A 6,101-nucleotide genomic window follows, 5' to 3' on the forward strand; every position below is an offset into this window, starting at 1 on the left:
AATTAATGTAAATACCCAACACATGAAAGACCTGTGTTCTAAACCCACCTCAGGTTCAGGGCATTTGAACCCACATTCCTGCCAAGCGCTCTAAATCACCAGACCATGGACTTGGCTTTCCTGTTAAAGTTGCACAGTAGATGGATCGAATTGCAAAGTCATGGGCCAAGGAAGTGAGCGTGCCGGAGGGACTAGCTTAGTGAAGAGCCCAAGAGAGGTATGGGTGCTTTCTCAAATGTAACTGAGAGAAAGCAATTTAACACCTATGTAGCCATATTGTTTGCTTGCAGCTATTTAAAAAAAAACACTTGCTTTACCAGCAGAAGCACTATAAAGTGCCATTGGGATGGGGGGGCAGTTAATGTCTGCAGCAGCCATTAATTTCTTCTGAGCATGTACAATAGGTGATCTTTTCAGGTCCATATGGGAATACATAAGAAATATAGGGCTGTTTTTGTGTTTTTAGACATTACAACATGTTAAATCCTTTTAAGATTGGAGTGTCTGTGTGTTAAGGGAGGAAAAGATAAGCTAAATGCCCTCTGTGTGCCTCAGAGTTATGCCTCTTTAGGCAAAGATTATCTCCATCTGGTATGAGACGCTAATGTTGCAGTCAGTCTGCTCCATGGGGTCAATGCCAACAATTTGTGATCCTCCCAGTATCCCAGGATAGATTGCTCCCAGCCCTGCCCCCACCACCTCCCCACATGGACAACCCATCGTCCAAAACTCAACTACCCTGGACTGATGGAGATCCAGGAAGAGAACAGCTGCAGGTAAGTGGGGAGGTACAGAGAGGGGGAAGCTGCCAGCCTCAGGTTGAAAATAATAGGTATTGGTGAAGGCTGGAAAGAAAAGTGTTAAATCATATTTGGCTGATTGATCTTTTTTAATTGTGCGATTATGCAAAGGCAACAGATGGGCACTTACTATTGGAGCATAGGTTAACAAATTTAATGAATATGAAAAGTGTGGCCCTAGCCAATGTTTGAAGTGTTTTTCTGCATTGTGATGAGTAAAGTCTAATGCAAACCCAGGGTAAGTGCTACATAACTTGATAATGAGCCATTTGCCAGTCTTTCAAAAGACTCATGAGTGCTAATGAAATGGCTACTTTCTGCTGCATTGATTACATAGCTATTGTAAAAATGTGATCAGTTTACTTTGTCACTTTGCTTTTATAGCCAAAAGCTGATTATTTCCTGCGAAATGTGATAGCATCCTTGAGAAAACTTTCAGTGAAAATCAATTGTTTCTCCTAGCCATGGGCTGGGATTTTTTTTTCTCCTGGCTGCATATGTGACCATCAATTTGGGGCTAGTATCTAACAATGTCGAATAAAATAGCAATGAGATAGTCTAAACATGTATTGTTGAGATTAAAAAAAGAAAATTAATAAAGCATTAATTTGATGTTGATGCCTTAGGCATGCTGTATAAGACAGAAGACCATGTTCCTCATGATGCTAGAAACCTTTACTCTGCATTGAGCACAAATATTAGGCTGCCATTCATCTCCTTTGGTTGTGGAAAAATGGAGGAAGGTACATTTTCCATTAAAATCTGTAATATATTTTCACATTGGTTAGGAATTTGTCTCTTCTAATAAACCACTTCTGAGTTTTGCAGGGCATTTTGAAATGATCTCTCAATAAAGGGGCAAGTTGTCCCTAGAGGGTTTACATTACCTCTGTATATTTCTGCTTAGAAATATATGGTTTATAATATGACATGTCCATCAGAGAAGTGGCCTGCACTACTAAATTAGCAGCATTACAGACATTTGATATAGTGCTGGAGACAACAGAATAAAGTTTTAAATGAAAGATTTTAATCTACATGTTTTCAGGGCAAGACATTATTTATGAAACTGCCAGTGGATGGAGACAAATGTTCTCAGGTTTATGCAGGAAAGCAATTTTTCTCACAATCACACTCACTCCAGGGAAGTGCATGTAGGAGATTGATCCAGTGATTTCTGATATTTTGCAGCAGGGGCAGTGATCCATATAACTAATTATTCCTGTATCTTTATTGACATGGTGAATCATGTAACTTTTTCTTCAGATGATTATTTCCTTGCTGTTTCATTTTGTGCAGTTATTTCTTCATTGTTTCCCCTAACTGAACATTTTGTGTCATGAATTCATTAATGTTAGGTAATGAGGTGGAGATTCCAGTTTAGAAAGGAGAATTGAGAGAGAGAGAATTGCAAGTATATTATAGTAGTTCCATCTGTTTTATTCCAACATTAAATGTACACATTCTCATTTTAATTAAATGTGGTGGTCAGAATAATTGTAAAATCTTCCATTTTCTCCCAAACACTCCCATAAATAAGGATATAATTATTTCATTCATCTACAATAACACACTGTCGCAAATCAGGTTGAAGTCTTTTATCACGGTCTTCAGACTGTGAACAACATACTCTAATATTATATTTAAGACAGCTTTATTTTGAGAGCTGGGCTTGACACAATAAAATTAGTATAAACACAAGCAACCAACCTATGAATTAAAGCAGAACAGAGCAGGAGCCTGTTTTCCCATTCCATTTTAAAGAGGTTGTAAACAATCTTCCAACCTACCTCAGACTGAAATCTTAACATCTTGACATTTTTCACACATACTTTTTTTAATATAATAAAAGGTGTTTAAAAACCTTTGCTTTGATACTTTGGTTGTAAGCCTCAGAGGTATTCCAGTTTGTTTGCAGTTTTTTAATACTTTCCTCAAATAGTATTTGATTCAAACCTTACTTAAGAAGTAAAAGGCCACTATTGATTGCACACGTCCATGTATTTAAAATACATGCCCGTGTGTGCACTGGGAGAACTTTTATCATCTTTGAATTCTCCTCTGACTGATAAAGGGTGTTTTTTGCCCCGAAAGCTTGCAAAGAAAAAATGTTGCTACTACTTAGTTGATCTAATAAAAGATATCGCCTCTACGCAAGAGTTTTGTCTCCTCTAATTTCTTTACTACTTTCAAAAGGTTTTCCCCAACTGAAAACAAATGTTCATGCTGCTTCTATATGGAATTATTACCAACATCTCTCATTCTTAGGCCGGATATAAATTTGAGAAAAGAAGAATAACTTTAAGATGGAATTATTTCATTTTTTTATATTTTAAAGGATGTTCTTATAGAAAAACATGTTCTCTATCCAGAAAATTAAAACCTGTATGAAACTTTCAAAATGACAAAAGTTTAGTCAATCTGGTCCTGAAAGATGCAGAACCCTGAAGAAATGAAGAAAGTTCAGCCTCACAAAAATTTGGTCTTTTATATCGGAGCTAATATGGAGTCTGGGCATTCAAAAGATACAGACTGTCTTTCTGGCTTTACACTAACTTCTCACATATAATGTAGCGAGTTATTTAACTTCTGTGCCTCAGATTTTCTATCTGTAAATTCAAGCTAATCGTATTTCCATTGTTTAACAGAGGTATTTAGATTTAATTCATTCTAAATTAATAGATGTGAAATAATTCATACCAGTGAAGAATTCTGAGATTTTCAAATGGAAGATATAAATGTAATAATTACTGATTGGCCAATGCATGTTTTCGTTGGAAGCCTTCAAAACTAGCATTTTCTAGAACCAAAACCAAATCCAGGAGTTGATCAGATCAGGCTTCCACAATATTTAGTCATTTTTAAAGGGATCAGTTACTAGAAGTAGATCTTGAATAAAATGTTCCAGTTCTCTATTAGTATCTACTCCTGCTGCACTAAAGTCAGTGGGAGATTTACTTTTAACTTGCATATGGGTGGGAGCAAGCTGTTGAAGACTAGATCTACTTGTTTAAATTTGAGAGTAGCTGACCAGCAGTGCTTAATCATGTTATGTTTCTCCCAAGATAAATTTACACACTTTGCTCCAAAGTGCTTCACACTCCTAAATTAGTTTAATTGATATGATGAAAAATAGCAAGTCAATGAGACTCCTCCTTTTTACTGATAATCTGCTATTCCGTATTTTTTGTCACCATTGCAATTAGCATTATTTTTAATGTATGTAATTAAAGAATGAACAGCAAATGAAAATATCAGTCTATCATAGTTTCCTCCTTCTTGCACACAGTATCAAATAATCCATCTGGGGTTAATAGGAAAACATAGTTGTTACTGAATATTCCTCTAAAGCTGTGTCCATAGAATACTTAATTGCATCAGAAATTCAGGGCTCATGTAAGCAATGAGCTGTCTCCTTTCTATAAAACACTATTTATAAATAAATAAATAAATTCTTAATCTTGCTTTGAAGACTTTACATCAGACTCTAGAGGGAAACTGGGCAGATCTCCAAAATTTTTCCGTGGTCAGCACACAGAAGGCAGCCCATCAGTAACAAATGGGGAAAAGGCAAACTTCAGCAAAATGAAAACTGTCCCTGAAATGACAACAAAAAACATAAAAAAGAAGAAGACAAAGAAGAAAACAGGACATATGATGACCTTGACGCTATTGCCAAAAGCATTAATTAGCTGCAATTAATTAGCTAACTTCCTGATTTAAAAAAAAAAGAATCTTGAAAAATATAATCTATAGCTGAATGTTTTAACTTACACATATCTGGGAAATGGAGCCTTTCAGTGAAGACAATGACTTTCTGAATACTTGGTCATGTCATCAACATTTGTCATTCAAAGAGTTCAATGAAATACAAAATGGATATTCAGGAAAAAATAACGCTGAATCTTTCAAGGAGTCAAGGGCTACCTAGAAGAAGAAGAAAATATCTAAGTAACTTAGATGAATTCAAGACATGCAAGGACTTGGCCCTGCCGAATGACAGTACTCTGAACTCCTTGGGGAGAAAGTCTTGTAAGAACTAGGTGCTCTATAAACAAAAAAACAGCTGACCCCCCTCACCTATCCTGATCTTTCAGACTCATCAGATGTTATGGTTCTCAAGTTTTAAACTCACAAAGCATCATGCCAGGACTGGAAAAGACTACAGAATTTCAATGTTCATCTGTTAATCCATGGGTCAGTAATTTATTGCCTGAGGGCCAGATCTGTGAGGTTTGACCTAGAAACCACTATACAAAGCCCAAGCAAAAGTCTCTGTTATGTAACTAATGCCCATCTGCAATGATAAGGAGGAGACAGTCTTAGATAAAGGAGGCTTGAAAACAAAAGCAGAATCAGAGGACTAGGGCAAAGAGCTAATTAAAATACTAAAAATCACGCCCCTAGGTGGGGAGAAAGTATGCTAATGAAACATACATGTATGTAAATGAGATACATAGCTAAAACACAGGTATAGAGACATGCTCAGTAAAGAACTCCTTGCGTCACTCCCTTATAACCAATTAGCAAACAAGAATGCTTATGAAGGTCCAATACTCCTGTATAAAAGATGCTTAGAATTAAGAATCTGTGTGCTTGTTACGTGAAATTATTCCGCTTGCACCTTTTATTGCTAGCAATAAATCTTCTTTATACTTTCACCCCTGGTATCTTTATTGGCCTTTGCATACCGGGCCCGATCCCAGACTTGAGCTGGGGCTCAACAAACCCGTTAAGAAAACAAAGCCTCTCTCCATTAACTAATGGAGTTCTTTTTAAACAGCTTTTCCAAGGAAGGACATTAAGCTACTTGCTGATTAGCTCCATAAAACCTGCGTGCCTGTCATCTCCCACAGCATGGACCGTAGCCAGCATGTGGCATGCTAGCTAATGCTGAGGTATCTGTGTAAGGCAGAGGGGATGGGGGACTAATCCCTGTTTAGCTGGGAGAACCAGGCAGATGCTGCTGTGCCTGCAAGTCTCTACTGGAGTTGCAGCCAGGGAGTGGAGTGGAAGGACCACCTCTGCTGTGGAGCAGAGAGCTCAGTACAGCCCAGAGAGCATGCTGGGATGCTGAGGGTGTCTGGTTTAGCTTAAACCAGCAAAGGGTCTGGGACAGACATTGTATAAACCGGTTTGACCCATATCAGTTAAATCTGATATACTACATTCAACCAGGTTTATCTCAAACTGGTTTCAGCCATTTTCAAACTGGTTTATGTGCACTGAACATCAGTTCTGTTGTCAGGTTTGACCTAGAAACCACTACACATAGCCCAAGCAAAAGTCTCTGTTATGTAA

This window comes from Alligator sinensis, unplaced genomic scaffold (genome assembly GCF_000455745.1).
Source record: "Alligator sinensis unplaced genomic scaffold, ASM45574v1 scaffold357_1, whole genome shotgun sequence".
Lineage (NCBI taxonomy): Eukaryota > Metazoa > Chordata > Crocodylia > Alligatoridae > Alligator > Alligator sinensis.